At 46.4% G+C, this 18039-nt stretch overlaps 1 long non-coding RNA gene across 2 annotated transcripts in view; it reads left to right on the forward strand.

The window, feature by feature from the left end:
• Positions 1-18022, forward strand: part of Gm32483 — an 18557-nt gene extending 535 nt beyond the window's left edge. The window contains exons 1-2 of one of the 2 annotated variants that reach the window (XR_879969.3): positions 49-995; positions 1214-18022. This is a non-coding gene — a long non-coding RNA (predicted gene, 32483). Of the gene's footprint in view, positions 1-48; positions 996-1213 lie in introns of those variants that run through there. The other variant, XR_003949707.1, reaches the window with a different exon arrangement.
• Positions 18023-18039: the final 17 nt, after the last annotated feature.

Genomic DNA, 18039 nt, shown 5'->3' on the forward strand with positions numbered 1-18039 from the left:
TCCTCACCGCCTCCCCCAGCCCCCCAAACCCCCGGGCCACCCCCCTCCAGAACACCCACCCCCGGGGCCGGCGTCTGAGGAGGGGGGCCGCACCACCCCCAAAAATGTTCTTGGAAAAATTTAAGGACTTTTTCCCCCTTCTGTCTTTCCTCCCAAGAGAACAAGAAAGGGAGATCGTTTAAAAAAAAAAAATTATATATATGTATATAAAAGTTTTCGACTTCTCTCTACCCCCCTCGGTTGCTTTAAATATATTTAAATTCTGAGGGGGGCGCTCAGAAATATTTCTCAGAGCTGAGGCACTAAGATGGCCGCCTTGAAATTATTTTTAAAACAACCCCCCCTCCAGCACTGCCACCCCCCTCTATAAAGAAAGAGAGAGGGGGGTAAAATCCCCTTTTAAAACAAAATGGCTGGCTTAATATTTCATTTTTCATACACCCCCATTCTCCCTGTTACATCCAATCTCCAAGCTTCTACTCAGAAACCCACAAATTTCTCCCTTTTTTCATAACTGATTAGTGCACAGATTAATACATTTTCCTTGTGTATTGAGAGAGAGAGAGAGAGAGAGAGAGAGAGAGAGTGTGTGTGTGTGTGTGTGTGTGTGTGTGTGTTGGGGGGCATGAAGGATTTCTGCATAAAACAAAAATGGCTGCTGTGACTTAACTCCCCCCCTTATAAAAATATTTGGGGGGGTATTAATCAGTACTCATGCTCAGTCTGACATCAGCATAAATTGTTAAAGGTTAACTAGTTAGATACTAGTCCAACTAGATTGAATTTTTCTTTTCTTTACTAGTCTTCTTCCTCCCCCCACCTCCCTTCTCTAAAGAAAAGCTTTTTTTTTTTTTTTCTGAATACTTCAGAAGGGAGTGGTTTGATGTGAAGGTTTTTTTTTTTTTTCCTTCAGGCATTGAAAAGGAAAAAGATGAAATATATGTTTATATATAACTCTCTACATACCTCATTGAAGTCAAAATGCATTTAATTGTGTACGTAGCTTTTAAATGAGAAATGGTACTGGCTTTTTTTTTTTTTCTCCTTAAAAAAAAAGTGACAGAAATCCTAGTGACTTTGGGGGGAGAGATATGAATAGATGATTGAGTTTTTTTTCCAAGGAGTCCATGTTTGATTCTCTCCTTTGCCCAGCCCTCAGTGTTCTGTGAATGTTGTCAATTTTATCTCTACTCTTTCCCTTCCTCTCCTCCAGTGGCTTGCTTGTAAAATCGTCTGACTTGAGAAATTAATTTGGTGGTGACTAGGTCAGATTTTTAGGAGAAAGAGGAGAGGGTCGGATCTGAAGATTGTGAAATTCTTTTCTCCTGTGTCATCGAACGCCTCTTCCTCCATGACCTTCGACACTGATAAAGTAGAAGAAACTGAGGCACGGGGAGAGGAAAGCAACTGAGAAGAGAGGAACGAGGTAGGGCGAACACTCAGGCCTTTTCACTGAACCGGCTGACCTGTCCTTTCAGACTGGATCCCAGTGTTTATCTTAAAGTTGTAGCAGGGATCAGATGAGCAGCTGAGCTGGAGCCCAGAAGTAAGTTTTTCCTACAGAGAATTGACAGAGCCGGCTCTACTGGAATAAAACTTGCCAAGAAGCCAAGCAAGAAGGGCAGATAGCCTGGCTCCACCTTCTTTTTTGTTCTTGGCTCTTTTCTTCCCTCCAGTTTCCTCCCATTCTTTTGATCTGTCTTTGTTGCTCCCCATCCATGGCCTGGGGAAACCATTTCTCCACTGCCCCCTGAGGCTCCCAGCATTCATGGGGACCCTGAGGGGAAGGTGGGCAACAGCCAGGGAAGGACTTGTAACAAAGGAATAGTCTCCAGAATATTGTTTACAATGCTAAGATGTTTCTTCTTGATGGTCCAGTCCCCCACCCCACCCCCACTACACTTTAGTTGGTTAAGCATTGGTTTCTGTCTGTCTGTCTTTCTTTTTAACTGTGGAATTATCTTGCCTATGCACCCATATTATTTGGTTCTGTCCTCTCTCGATTTCACTGCCAGTCTGGATGGGTACCCCCTCTTTCTATGTGTGGGCTCCTCTGTAAGTGCACTCAACCCCTCCGTGACACTTTTGCTGACACCTTTGACCCCAAGGGCCTCATCATTTCTAAGTGACGGACATCTCTGTCCTCTGTTCACTTTCTCCCTTCCCGTCTGTGAATACGGATGGCTCTTCTTGAGTGTGCCTGGCTCCCCCTCTTCCTGGCCCGAGGATGCGAACGTGCATCATCCTGACACTAAGAGTGTCTCCACTTGTGTGCGCGCCACATTGCACAGCATGTGGCAACAGTCTCTTGTGTCCTCTCCTGTGCCAGGCACCTCTGCCTGCCGGCCACACGTGTCACAGTCTGCAGGTGTAGGTGGCTGATGGTGGTCGGTCGCCTCCCTGTGCAGGCCTGTAATCCTTGTCTCTAACAGAGCACCTGTTAATCTGCCCAGCTCCCTCTCCCACACTTTCCATCTCCCCCCACACCGCCCCCAGCCTGTCTGCATCTGCTCCCGCTTTTCCTGTGACCTCTTGATGTGTCTTCTCACCTCGCTCCTGCCTGCCTCTCTACCTGCTTGCTTCTGTTATGATGCCTGCCTGCCTGTCTGCTCCTCCCTCACTGGCTGGCAGCTTTTTTCTCTCTCTGGTTGTCTGTCTGCTTCTCTGGCTGTTTGCCCACCACTCTCTCTCCCTAGCCATCTGTCTCCCCGCCTGCCTGTCTCTGTCACTTTTATAGCCTGAACCTCTTGGTTTGTCTACCTTCCAGGACTTGCCACAGTTTCCCATCATGGTTGGCCTCTCATCTTGACCCTGTACTTGTTTCCGTTCCGCGTGTCTCCGCTGACTTCCTTGGCTTTCTTTGACTTCTTTTAGCTGTGTCCTCTCACTGCCTGTCTTGTCTGCTGCTCTCCGGCTGTTCAGTTTGTATCTTTTTACTCTACTTATCAGCTGTTTCTCCTAGGGCTTCCAAGGGTCGTGCTGACAACGCACCAATGGGCTTAGTTCCTCTCCCCAGGCCCTTCAGCGGGTCCCTCGCCTTGATGCCTTGACATCTCAGCTGCAGTTGTACTGTACCCCTTACCACGCCTCCTTTTTAATCTCTCTTCCTTGCTGCCTTCACAGGCAGTCTGCCTGCCTCTGTCTTTTTGCTAGTTTCCTAGTATCTATTTTCCTGGCTTTTTGCTGTCTGCTTAGCAGGTTCTGGCTGTCCACATCTCTGCTTGCTTTTCTTTCTTCTTGTTTGTTTTAGGTACTTTTCCCCCCAGTCAACTTTCGAATAGATATAAACATGCTATGAAATTCTCAAAGTATGAAACCTAAAGCTAGTGTGACACAGCTAACTAATTAGGAGCATTGGTGTCCTTCCAGAGGACCCAGGTTTGATTACCAGTACTGATGTGGTAGCTGACAACCATCTGTAACTCCAGTTCCAAGGATACAACGCCCTCTTCTGGTGTCTGTGGGTATTGCATGAATGATATAACACTGAGGCAAAATACCCATACACATAAAAAATAAAGGGGCTGAAGAGATGGGTCAGCAGTCAACTGCACTGTTGTTCTGGGGTTTGATTACCAGCACCCACCTACCTTTCTGTAATGCCAGTTATAGAGAAGTTAACACCCTGAACCACCCAGCGCAGCAGGCACACACAGAGTGCACAGACATACACGCAGCAAAACTCTCATGCACATAAAATAAGTGCTTTTAAACATAAGACTTTTAATGAAGAATAAAAGTCTCCTACATCACCTTCTCTCCCAGGCCAGGAATGCTTAAGAGCCAGTCATCATCCCATTTGTTAGATGCCACTACAGGGAGGTCCACACATCTGAACCCCCACCACTCTGTGCACACAGCCACTCCCATCCCTTCTCAGTGGGTGTGGTTCTTATCTCCTCTCTCCCAGGTTCACCCATACCCTGTCACACATCAGGACTTCCTGACTTCTCCAGGCTTTGCTACCTCTCCCCGTTTACCGTTCCGATCCAACCTTGTAGGTCTCACAGAGCTGGGTACCATCCTTTTAATTGACTGCTTGCTCTTTGCTTGCTTTCACTGCCGCAGAAATGCTCAGGAAGGGCTTATCCTCCCCTAAGTCAACCTGGTAGGTGACCTGGATGACTGCACACACTCCTTGGTCTCTTCCCTAAAACCTGTGTCACAGAAAGACATGGCTACACTGGGAGGAGTGAACTGCCACACCGACGCAGGTCGACGTCACAAGTGCAGTGACGTGCAAGCTGTGCGTCCCTGCATGGGAAGCAGGTAGACGCCTTGCTCTGCTTTTCTCGTATACATTTACAATTTCTGTCTTTTCCTTTTGTAGGGAAACAAAGTCTAGCCGCGTAGCCCGGGTTCCTCGGCTTCCCCAGTGCATACCATGCCTAGGTCTTCAGGGTGAGTGACTCTAGATCCTTTTGGGGTGTTAAGTCTGTCCAAGAAGTTTGCCTTCTTCCTTATCCAAAAATTTTGCCCCCCTCCTCAACCCTTGTTCTATCTCTTCTCTGTGCATTTTAGAGACAGACTCGGACTGTACACAGACCGTTTTTTGAGAAAAATGATCAAACATCTCCATATCATGTACACTGTCCTTTATTTTTGCTTCGTAAATGGCCCGTGTTCGAGAACCTCCTCACTTGTTGGTTCTGTCTTTCCTCTTAGATGTCTGTCTTCCTCTCTGTTCCCACCTCTGCTTTGGATTGGCTGACTTTCTGTCTGTCTGACCCGTATCCCTCCATCATCTCGTCTGCCTGCAGAACTGACTGTTGATAAATTGTGTGGCACCGTGTCTGTGTCGAACATTACTTTGTCTTCTGTCTTACCCAGTCCTTCCATCACTGTCTGCTTCCTCTCCCTGTGTGTTGGTCTTGGGAATGCCACCTGCTTCTCGTGGCTGTTTCTCTTTTTTCTTGATAGCCCGTCGTTCCGCGTTTCTCTGTCTGCTCCATTCTTGTCTCTTTCCTTCTGTGTTCACAGGTTCCTCTGTATTTCTTTTGTCCATTTGTTCTCTGTCCTTGGGCCTTTTGTCTGTGATTGTTTCACTGACTCTGATGCCTGTCCCCTGCTAACAGTGTCAGTGTGGGCATCTGCTCTCTCTTTCTTTTTTTTTTTTTTTAATTTTTTATTAGGTATTTAGCTCATTTACATTTCCAATGCTATACCAAAAGTCCGCCATACCCACCCACCCCCTGCTCTCTCTTTCTATACTTCCAAAAGTAAGGCAGGTTGGAATCTCTTGGTGATTACTTCTTGTTTTTATCGGAAGAATGTTCGGGGAGAACAAGGAGCATACAAATATGCAGTTATCCCACACAGACTAGAGGTTGAGAGACCTCCCAGGGTAGACTAAGGAGCATGCGAAAGACTGAGGAGACTCCTAAGCCAATAATAAGATTACTCAAAGCTGGGCATGGTGCCGCACGGCTTTAATCCCAGCACTCAGGAGGCAGAGGCAGGTGGATTTCTGAGTTTGAGGCCAGCCTGCTCTACAGAGTGAGTTCCAGGACAGCCAGGGCTACACAGAGAAACCCCTGTCTCGAAGAAAAAAAAAAAAAAAAAAAAAAAAAAACAGAAACAAAAACAAAAGATTGCTCAAGAAATCTATCTAGGGGTTTGCAACCAAATAGGAAGAACAACAATATCAACCAGCCAGACCCCCCCAGAACTCCCAGGGACTAAGCCATCAACAAAGGAGTACACATGGCTCCAGCTGCATATGTAGCAGAGGATGGCCTTGTCATGCATCAATGGGAGGAGAGGTTCTTGGTCCTATGAAGGCTCGATAGATGCCCCAGTGTAGGGGAATTGAGGGTGGGGAGGTGGGAGTGGGTGGATGGGTGGAGGGACACCTTTAGAGAAGCAGGGGCAGGGAGGATGTGATAGGGTGTTTCTGGGGAGAAGGGGATAACATTTGAAATGTAAAGAAAATATCCAATTTAAAAAAAAAAGAAGAGGATGGAGGTGGACATGAAGCATCATGGCTTGAACCAGCCACAGCTATGATATCATAAGGTTAGAATAATTGGGATAAAGCTTTTAGCATTATCAACTGACTCTGAAATTATTGTATTGGCATCTTGTAAGTTGTGATTTTTATTGATACATAAATCTGATTGGTTAACTTCTAAAAAAAGAAATCTAAAGCAATAGTTAAAAACCTTCCAGATCATACAAAGCTATCAACTGTTTTGCTAGAGAAAAGGCAGGCACTCTGAGGGAGGAGCCCTGGCTCTACGCAAAGAAGCCTCACCACACACAGTCCTTCCTTCATCTGTGCGGCTGGGTTCCAAACAGCTACAAAACCACTGGCCACACAACCCTGGAGACGTCAGTCCAATCTCCGGTGCCCTCTTAAAAAGCCAGGCTTTGTTGTACAGACTGGTGACTCAGCTCTGGAGTAAGGAAGACAGGCAGCTCCCTGGAACTTGACAGCTCCTTAGGTTAGTCTAACTAGTAAGGCCCAGGTCCTAGGGAGAGACCTACCTCAAAACACAAGGTGGACAGAAAACCTCCACCTCTGGCCACCATATGCATCAGCACACACGTGTGTGTATATAATTACACCCAACACACACATAATATAGTAATATTTTTATTTAAGCCAGCAGGTAATAATAGTAAAATGTACATTTATCAGTCATTCAACTTAGTGAATATAATATTATTGACATCTTTAAAATCACACATGTGGGCTGGAGAAATAGCTTGACAGTTAAGACTTACTTATTACTCTTGCAAAGGACTGGGATTCAGTTCACAGTACTTACACAACGCAGCTCATAGCTATCCATAACTCCAGCTCCAGGAGACCCAAGGTCCTCTTCTTGCTTCCCAGCCCTCTTGCAGAAAAGTGGTTTCCCATACATTCATACAAACACACAAACATACAAATAAATAAAAAGTGAAAGTGAAACCTCATGAGGTTCTTAGTGTTTCTACACATTCCCATCCTTTGTCTCTATCAAAATTTTGTGCTTAAAATTTTGCTTTTGGGGGCTAGAGAGATGGCTCAGTGATTAAGAGCCCTGGCTGTGTTTACAGAGGCTGTGAATTTGATTCTAGACACCTACATGAGGGCTCACAACTGCCTGAAACTCTAGTTCCCGGGGACCCTGCACCCCCTTGGTGCCTGTGGATACCAGGCACATGTGTGTTACACAGACATACGTTCAGGCAAAACACAAATAATTTTAAAAATTAAAAACAATTTTTTCTTTTCCTTCCCATCTGTAATTTTTAAAAAACATTTCTTTTGTATGTGTACAGGTGTGTACACATGCATGCACCTCTCATGCCCCAGCACATATGTAGAAGCCAGAAGACAACTTGCAAAAGTCAATTCTTCCCTCCCACCATGAGCAGGTCCTGGGATTGAACTTAGTTTATCAGGCTTGGCAGCAAGCCCCTCTACCCACTGACCATCTCAGTCATCCATGGTAACTTCTTAATTCTTAAAAATGTCTAATGTGTAGGAAAAAATCTGAAAGAATACAGTACTCAGGTCTTCCTCATCTAAACTTAATTGATTGCTAGTGTTCGGTACATCGACAACGGGCGTTATCTTAGGTCTTTAGCTGTGTGTGCACTGTTGAGAGATTAAGCTAATGACTTTCCACTGAGCTAGGACCCCATCCTAAGAGAATCTAGCTTTAGATCCAGGGTTGTTTCCGAATTGCCCAGCTGGTATTCAAAGCCCGCAGTCTTTGAAGGCTCCTGCAGTCCTGGTCAGATCCCTGACGTCTCTCCCTTTGAGATTAGTTTTTGTGGGGCTAGCAACATGGCTGGATGGGTAGGAGCCATCCCTAACCACCTAGGTTGGACTCCCAGGATCCACACTCTAAAAGGGGAGAGCCACCTTCTGGGTGTCCTCTGATCTCTACATGTGTGCTGTGGCATGCACACATCCCAGCATGCACACACACACATATATAATACATATAAGTAAATATAATTTTTAGATGAGAAAAATAGGTTAATTTTCATGATCTGCACTATTAAGTCTGTACCTCTTGGTCGCTCCCCTTATTCACTGGGACCTGAACCTGGCCCTGGCCCCAGGCTGCCATCACCTTGGGTCACCTGTGCTATCTAGACCCTGACTCCATGTCTTGCAGAGACCTTCCTCTGCCACCCTTGAGTGACCCCAGCCTCTGCACCTGCCTCCTCTGCAATATGAGATAGAGGACACCCATTGGCCACAACTCTGTGCCCCTGGCTTTCTCGTCTACTTACACTATTCCAGGACCTAAGAAATACTCCTCTAGGTCCCAACTTTCTCTTGACCAGGCCCACTTTTCACCTTTTTCCAGCAGCTTGACCTGCCCTGTCAGCTGCTCTTCCCATGGCTGGTCTTCACATCTGCCTTCCTGCAGTAGCAGTGTAGGATCACCGTGGCTGTTTACCACCACGGGGCAAAGTGCTGCAGGTGAACCCTGGCCTTCTGACTAAGTCCTAGTCAGACTTAGTCAGGCCCTGTCCTCATCAGCTTCCTTTGAGAGTCAGCAGTCTCCACGGTGGCTTTTCTATTTATATTTAAAAGATTGTAGTCCTAACACTGTGTGTGTGAGTGTGTATGTGTGTGTGTGTGTGTGTGTGTGTGTGTGTGCAGGTGCCCCAGAGGCCAGAAGCATTGTATTCCCTGGAGCTGGAGTTAAGGTAATTGTGAGCTCCCCACTGTGGCTGCTGGGAACTGAGCTCAGTCCTCTGCAACAGCAGTATGTGATATTAATCTTTCAGGGGGGGCTTAAGAGCACTGACTGCTCTTCCAGATTGTCCTGAGTTCAAATCCCAGCAACCACATGGTGGCTCACAACCATCTGTAATGAGATCTGACGCCCACTTCTGGAGTGTCTGAAGACAGCTACAGTGTACTTACATATAATAAATAAATAAATAAGTCTGGTCTACTTCCAGATAGAATGAAGGAGGCAGGACAAGAAGAAAAAATTTCAACACCAGCCTACATTATAACAAAACCCTGCTTCAAAAAGTAGGTTTGAGCCAGGCAGTAGTGGCACACGCCTTTAATCCCAGCACTTGGGAGGCAGAGGCAGGCAGATTTCTGAGTTCGAGGCCAGCCTGGTCTAAAGAGTGAGTTCCAGGACAGCCAGGGCTACACCGAGAAACCCTGTCTCGGGGAAAAAAAAAAGAAAAGTAGGTTTGGCACCAGTATTTCAAAGGAGTTCTCTCTGATTAAACTGCTATTATTCATACATTTAACATATGTACAGTTTTAATTTAAATATTAATAAAATAAAAACAGTACTGTATTAGTATGCTAATAGTAAATATAATATTTTGATATCACAAATTTTAATAAAATAAATTAATACAATAAGAAGCCAGCTATAGTGGCACACATCTTTAATCACAACACTCAGGATGCAAAGACAGACATATTTCAGAGAGTTTTAGGTCAGCCTAGTCTACGTGACCACTTGCAGGCCAACCAGGGCTACATAGTGAAATTCTATCTAAAAAAATGGTTTAGGGGTTGGAGAGGGGCTCAGTGGTTGATAGCAACCCTTCCACTTGAAATTAGAAAAATAGTTTTAAATGAACAAGAATGAGATGCAGCAAATGCTTTCCTGATCGTGTGTGAGGAGGTTTAAGCTACGATGAAAAAAGCCGTAAAGACATTTCTTATACATTTAACAAAACTAAAATGTACTATGTAGAATATTATAACATTACAGATAATCAGGGGCCAGTGAGGTAAGGTCTTTTTTTTTTTTTTTTTTTTGAGACAGGGTTTCTCTGTGTAGCCCTGGAACTCAATCTGTAGACCAGGCTGGCCTCGAACTCAGAAATCTGCCTGCCTCTGCATCCCAAGTGCTGGGATTAAAGGCGTGCGCCACCACTGCCCAGCAGGTAAGGTAACTTTTATGACAACTTGGTGACCTAAATTCAACCCCCAGGACTTACATGATAGGAAAACTGATTCCCAAAAGCTGTCCTCTGATCCTTCCTCCCTATGCTGTGTCATATGCCTGTGAACATACACATATGCATATGCAAGAGAGAGAGAGAGAGAAGAAAGAGAGAGAGAGAGAAGACAGAAAGGAAGGAAGGAAGAGACGCAGAGCAGAGGCAGGCAGATCTCTGAGTTTGAGTCCAGCCTGGTCTACAGAGTGAGTTCCAGGGCTACACAGAGAAACCCTGTTGGGGGCGGGGAAGGGGGGAGGTAGGGAGAGGGAGAAGAGAGACCTTGTCCAGGAAATGATGAAATTACTAAACTTGCTGAAAGGGCCAGAGAGCAGCGTAGCAGCAGGTTCCAGCAGAGAGCACACTGCAGAACTGGCTCAGCAGAGCTTTTCCTATCTCTATTGTGGCCAGGAAACTGTTGGTCAACAGCTGGTTCCACAGTCCCTCTAACAGTGTCAAGTGACAGGAGTCAGTGAGTAGAAAGGACAGTTATAAGGGGGGAGAGTCAGCTAAGGTTCCCTGCTTGCTCAGAAACAAGGTCTCACTGTGCTACCTGGGTGTTCCAAACCTGAGCATTCAGGTCGGCTTCCTAAGTAGCTAGGTACTGTAGGTCTACGGCACCACACCTGGGTGTAATGTTTCTTTTTGGGTGTAAAGATCCTTTTTGCCTTCCTTCCTTTCTTCCTTCCTTCTTTGAGATAGGGTCTGATTCTATAAACCTTGATTGGCTGCCCTTGAACTCACAGAGATCCATCGGTCTCTGCCTCCTAGTGCTAGTACTAAAGGTGTGAAATAGCATACCCAGCTGTTTTAAGTAAAGATCACTGCCTCACTGGGATGGCTCGGCAGGTAGAGGCACTTGCTGCCAGTCCTCGTGACCCATATGCCAGTGACCATCCCCTCCACACAAACAGAAATATAATTTAAAAAACTGGATAGGGACTATAGAGAAAGCCGTAACAACAACGACGGCGACGACAAAATCACTAGAAGAATTTAACAAGGTGACGTGAGAGGATGACTGCTTGTCCTTACGTAGTTGTGCTTTGTGTCCAGGGGCTTCCCTGGGCAAGCACTCAAGAAGTGCCTCACTCCTTCCAGTGACCTTCAACAGCAGCGACCTTCACAATCGCCATTTTAGGAAACAGAGGTGAAGGGAGGTCAGAAAGCTTCTCCAAGGTCAGAGCTATTTAGAGGTAAAGTAGGCATTTAGATGCCAAATTCATGGACCGGGATACAAGAGGAAGTTGGGTGATATGTTGACTCTAGGATTGGAATACCACTATTAGAATCACAGAAATTAAATGGAAAAGGAGATGGCTTCAAGAGTAGGTGATGCTAGCAGGATAAGACAGACATCTTTAACCACCACCACCACCACCACCACCACCACCACCACCACCCACCTTCCACCCCCGCTTGCTGTGAGCTGTGAAAACCCCCATTGTACTTGGGGTCCCAGCAAGGAACTCACAACTGCTGTAATACACCATTTCTAGTGAAGGAGTATAGTCTTCCAATACTTTCACAGCTGTCTTGCCACCAAACTCCTCCCTTCACTTTCTAAGGAGCTACCAGCTTAAGAAGAGGAAGATAGATGCACAAAATTGTTGCCTCCTTTTTCTCCTCCTCCTCCTCTCCCTCCTCCTCCTGAAGACATGCATTGCCTGACTATTGGATGGAACTGAATACAAAGTTGAGTTATGCCTTATGTACAGATACTTTATTAATAAAAATATTTTATTATACAGATTAAGTGCCTCTAATAGGATATTTTAAGTGTTTCAAAGTCCAAGACTTGAATATCAACATGATATCCTTATGTTGGGGTCACGGCAAACGTGTAGGCACACTAAGAATGTTGAATTAAGTTACCTTCAAGCTAAGTAGGTAAGACTTATGAAACATAGTGTTTTAGGGTCTAGATGATCCCATAACCAAGAGTTTTCATAAAGTATATACAGATCTTCCACAGTCCAAAACCATCCCTAATCTCTCAGCTTGTTCCAAGCGTTTAGGAAAAAGGACACTCAAAGCTTCCTGCCACCTAGCCATCTAGAGATGCCCGCCTTCTGTTGTCAAGTCCAGCAGGCCCAGCAGAGTTACCTGGCACGCTCCCAACCGTCAGCTCTCCTGCTCTGTAGGCTCTAGATCCACGGACAGTTGCTAATGCCCCTGGCTCCCTCCTGCCTCTGCATTTGCTCTTAACTGAAATATATGGAAAGCGAGTTAGTGTAGCTTATATATTTACAACTAGTTCTTAAGATTCCATATTTAAAGACTGTATAACTTCCAAAATCCACCCTAGAGCCAATCATGAAGCTACCCTGTATCTGTAAGGCAAGGAATGCCAGAGTCAGACAGGCAGGCAAACCCGGCCACCTTCCCTTACTGACTTTGCCCCTCACTCTGCCGCCCTGTTAGCCCCTGGTTCCTCCAGCCTTATAGCCTTCCCTGTGAAGTCAGCCTGCCTCCTTGTAGTGAGGAGAAGGGAACTGACTTAAATAAGGCACTGCCTGGAGGAGAGCGCCCTCAGTAATTGCTAGTTGTTCTGAATAATCAAATGTACAGTTAGGCTGTTTCTCTCTTTGGAGAGATTCCTTTTAGGTGATTTCAAGGTGAAAGGACTTGTGACCTTGGAGATTATATATATATATATATATATTCCTAAACTGAAAGTGCAGGAGATGAACTTCGGTTAATCTTATTCCAAACCCGTCCATCCCCTTGCTTTGCTTCGCTTTACATAAAAAAGCTCAACTCTGACAGGACATGAAACAAGCACCTTTAACTTGACTTAGTAATTCTCAGAGACACGTAACTATTTGGTTGAAAATAGAAAGTTAGTTCCAGCTATGATCTACTAATTTTCTGATCACGACAGATATTCCTGGATGCTAAATCTTGCCAAACCTCAGGTCAGAGCAGGAGCTTCTGTACCAGGCCGTGCTCAGGGCTCTGTCTGTCGTCCTTGCTGTCACTGTCTGTTGTCTGTCTCTTGTGGTTGAAGAAATGGCATCTAAAGAAAGTATTTTATACGAAGTTACTGATCAAGAATATTCTTCTCTTCTAAGAAGCAGCTGGGGTTTTCTGGCATTCCATGCTTCTCCTGTGAGGTTGCAGCCTGTCTCCTGTAACAGACACTGCTACCCGGGTGCTGTTTCCAAGATCTGCAGATACTTAAGTCATTGTCTTAATACCGGACCCCATCCAACATTTCACACGGTTCACCGCCCCTGCCTCAAGTGTGCTCCTACATCTGTGGTACCAGCCTCCTTCTCACCTCTAGCTCTTCCTGAGTTTCCCTTCCTTCCTCCCCTGCCAGGCTTTCTGCTCAGATCTCATTACTCACCAGGTGACCTCATCCTTAGCTTTGGCTACAGTTACTGCTAGCCAGGAATTCCTGGCTGAAGGGACCCAGAGCACCAGTTCCAAATATTTTCACGTCACAAAGTTACCACAAACAGCTAACCTCCTCTTTCAGCTCCCGCTCCTTACCCTGGAGTCACTGTCTGTCCATCCAGGCGCTCAGGCCAGACAGATCCTCGGGTGTCATTCTTGGCTCCTCCCTGTGCCTCTGACTCTGGCAGGGGAGTTACTCTACCATTCCTCCTCCTCGGCCTCCACTGTCCTAGCCCTGCTGCCTTTGGGTCTCTCCAAGGGCTGCAGTTGTTTCAGCCTCACTGTTGCCCCCACCTCCCTACTCTATTCTAGACTCTCTTGACTTTGGAGATAGCTGTTTGAAACACTTATCTGCCCATGTATGGTGGTGCGCACCTTTAATCCCAGCACTGGGGAGGCAATCAGTCCAGTTTCTGAGTTTGAGGCCACACTAGTCTTCCAACAGAGTTCCAGGCCAGCCTGATCTACATGCAGAGTTCCAGGCCAGCCAGGGCTACATAGTGAGAGTCTCCCAAAGGAAAACAAACGAAATCCTCCCTCTCAAAATAAATGTGGGGCCTACAGATGACTTAGCAGGTAAGGATGCATGCTACAGGAGGGAAGAACAGACTCATGTAAATTATCTTATGACCTGCACAGAGAGAGAGAGGGGGAGAGGAAGAGGGAGAGACACAAATATAAAAAAAAAAAATAAATGTAAAAAAATAATTGTAGGTGGCTGTGGTGACACACAATTTTAATCCCAGCACTGGGGAGACAGAGGCAGGCAGATCTCTTGAGTTTGAGGCCAGCCTGGTCTAGAGAGAGAGTTTCAGGACAGCCAGGGCTACACATAGAAACCCAGTCTCAAGCAGAAAAGAAAGTCATACAAAAAAATAATTTTAATGCAAATCTTCCCCTTAGAAAGCTCTTAACTCTGACTTATATACTGTAAAGGGGTAAATAGTATATCAGTTCTTTATAAGAGCAAAGTAAAGCCTTGGCCTGGTTGACCAAGCTCCCGTAGCCTGGCCTGGTTTCTTCTCTGCCCTCCCCATGCTGCACATCCTCGCCTCTAAGGTGTGTGCTGTCCTCCACCTGCCCCTACCCTCTCCCTGGCCTGACATGGAGGCAGACACCTCCCTGCCTTCAGGTCTCAGCTTGAGATGACATTGCTCCGGAAACCTTCCCTGGTCCCCACGGAAGGGGATGGGGATAGCTAGCTGCCTGTGTTCCTGAGCACAGCCTAGGCCATGGAGCTACCCATGTTACTTTACTCCTGTGTAGCATTGGCTGATCACACATTTGTTGATTGTTGTGGATATTTGTTGAACAGCTGCTCTGGGCTGGGTATGGAGCTAGTGCTGAGTGTTCCGTGGCAAGTGAGTCTCTATTCTCTTAGGCTCTAAGAAGGAAAAAAGGTGGACAGGAACCTATACCACAAGGGCCAGTGATGTTGTTTGGTGCATAAAGTGTTTACATGGCATTGGCAAAGCCCTGAGTTCACACCCCAAGCACTGCATAGAAACCTGGTATTGTGCTGCATTCATGTAATCCAGCATTGGGAGGCAGAGACAGGAACAGCAGTTCAAGGTCAGAGCCTTTATGGTGAGGACTCGGCAGGTAGAAGTGTTTGCTGAGCTAGCCTCAAACATGCCGTAACCCACATATCCTCATGCACTCTAATAATAGCATTAGCATAAAGTTCTTTATAAATATACATTTATGCCAGGCATGGTGGCACACACTCTTTATCCTGGCACTCAAGAAGCAGAGGCAGGCCAGGCGGTGGTGGCACAGACCTTAAATCCCAGCGCTTAGGAGGCAGAGGCAGGTGAATTTCTGAGTTCGAGGCCAGCTTGGTCTACAAAGTGAGTTCCAGGACAGCCAGGGCTACACAAAGAAACCCTGTCTCGAAAAACAAAAAAAGCAAGCAAGCAAGCAAAAAACCAAAAAACAAAAATTAAACTTTAAAGATCATACTGTTACAAGCAAGTCTGAGGCCAAACTGGGCTCTAGAGACCTTATCTTAACATGAAGGCAATAGAGGTTTGGAGTGGCTTCACTGGTGAGGTGATTGCTGTGCAAGTATGATGACCTGAACATGAATCCTTAATGCTTAAAGTCAGTCATGGCATCCTGTGTTAGTAATCCCACCACTGGGGAGCTGAATACCCCGGAGCTCACTGGTATAGCCACATCGTGAGCTCCAGAGCCAGTGAGAGACACCATCCCAAGCAATAGCCCAGAGAGGCTGGAGGTCAAGAACACCAACTGCTCTTAGAGGACCCAGAGCCTTCTGTGACTCCAGTTCCAGGGCACCCGACACCTCTGGGGGCACAAAACACGTGGCTGTGAGTCACGGTGTGGATGCTGGGAATTGAACCTTGTCCTCTGGAAGAGCAGCCAGTGCTCTTAACTGCTGAGCCAGCCATCTCTCTGGCCTCATGTTAAGAGTTTATTCCTTAACTCTAAGGAAGTCTTTGGAAACTTTAACAACTCCCTGCCTACTGTATAAAAGTGGAAGACGGATGGCAAGTTTAACAGGTCCCAAACTTCCCCGAATCTCCTAATAAGTTTTTGTTTGTTTGTTTGTTTGATAAGTTATTTCTCCACCAGAGAAATGAGCCAATTTATGCCAGATTAGTTTCTATTAAAGGGAGGTTTGTTGGGAAGCTGCTTTCAGGCAAGTTCACTGGCCCCAAGGACTAAGGCCAGGGGAGTTGCCATGGAAGGGAGAGGTGGGAGGAGAGAAGAGAAGCAGAAGAAAGACAGCAGGGAGACCAAAATGCCTGGAGTATCTGAGGAAGAGCCTCTGTGGGAAGGCAGCCCAGCCCCTGGGCTGGCAAGTTCATAGTTGGGGCACAATATTCCAGGTAGGGTCTGAGGGATGCTGGGATGTGTAAGATATGCACCTCTGTCCCTTGTCCGGGGGCCTGAAACCAAACATTGCTTCGTTTTGTTTTCTCTATGTAGCCCTGGCTCTCCTGGAACTCAAGAGATCAGCCTGCCTCTGCCTCCTGAGTGCTGGGATAAAACATTTTCTCCTATCACTGCACACACTGTATTTCCCAAACATGCCCGTCAGAACTGTGGTAGTTTGAATGCGAATAGGGAGTGGCATCCTTAGGAGGCATGGCCTTATTGAAAGAAGTGTGTCACTGAGGGGTAGACTTAAGGTTTCCCAAGTCAAGCCAGGACCAGTGTGTCTCTCCTCCTGCTGCTGCCTTCAGATCTGGATGTGGCACTAGCAGCTCCTTCTCCAGACCATGCCACCTGTGTGCTGCCATGCTTCCTGCCCTAACAATAATGGACAAAATCTCTGAACTGTAAGCCAGCCCCAATTAAATGTTGTCCTTTGTAAGAGATGCTATGGTGACTGGAGAGATGGCTCAGTGGTTAAGAACACCGGCTGCTCTTTCAGAGGACCTGAGTTCAATTCCCAGCAACCACATGGTGGCTCTCAACCATCTGCAATGGGATCTAATGCTCTCTTCTGGTGTGCACTCACATACATAAAATAAATCTTTAAAAAAAAGAAAAAAGGTTACTGTGGTCACGGTGTCTGTTTACGCCATAGAGACACTGACTAAGACCTCAGATCTTCCATGTTGTTCTGGTCGTGACTTTGCTTTTCGAGGCAGGGTCTCATGTAGCTCAGGCTGACTTTGAGCTAACTAGCTGAGGCTAGCCCTGACCTCCTTATCTTCCTCCCTCCACTTCCCAAGTCCCTGAGGTGTTCCAAGTTCCACGTGTTCTTAGTGTCATGTAGACACACTCCCTGCTGAGAGATAAAGTCTTCTTCCCTCCCCTCCAATATGAAGACATGATCCATCTTCACCCTGGTTCTCTGGAGGCTTGTTCACGCTTAGAACCCAGCTCCAATACAGTAAGGAGGTCCAAGCTCGCCTGAGAAGAGGCTCAGACGAGGAAGAAAGAGGTCCTCCAGGGTCGGGGTGTAGTGCAGTGAAAGAGCAATTGCCTAGAATGGTGGAGGTCCTGGATTTGGTCCCATAGCACTGAATAAAAAGTTAAGAAAACGGAACCTCCCGCTTCCAGAAATGTACCCCACTTCATGCATCTGGATATAGAAATGAGCTGCAGTACCTAACTCAGCCTGAACTGCAGATGCATTCACAAAGTGACGGTGCTGGTTGTTAAGGTCTCCGTCTAAGGGTGTTTGCTGACAGTGACAAGGGAGTGGATGGCATCCTGTCTACTGTGCAGTGGGGGTTGGGGGCGCAATGCAGTGTTTAGTGGATGGACTGTTTCTGTCTTGCTTCAAGATGTTAAATATTTATTTTATGTATATGAGTCCACTGTAGCTGTACAGATAGATGGTTGTGAGCCTTCACATGGTTGCTGGGAATTGAATCTAGGACCTCTGCTTGCTCCAGTCAGCCTCACTCGCTCTGGCCCACAGATTTATTATTATAAGTATACTCAGACACACCAGAAGAGGGCTAGGGGGTGGCGCTATTTGGAAGTGTGGCCTTGTTGGAATAGGTATGTCACTGTGGCCGTGGGCTTTAAGACCCTCATCCTAGCTGCCTGGAAGTGAGTATTCTGCTAGCAGCCTTCAGATGAAGATGTAGAACTCTCAGCTCCTCCTGTACCATTTCTGCCTGGATGCTAACATATTTCCACCTTGATGATAATGGACTGGACCTCTGAACCTGTAAGCCAGCCCCAATTAAATGTTGTCCTTATAAGAGTTGCCTTGGTCATGGT

The sequence above is a fragment of the Mus musculus genome, chromosome 11 (assembly GCF_000001635.26).
Source record: "Mus musculus strain C57BL/6J chromosome 11, GRCm38.p6 C57BL/6J".
Lineage (NCBI taxonomy): Eukaryota > Metazoa > Chordata > Mammalia > Rodentia > Muridae > Mus > Mus musculus.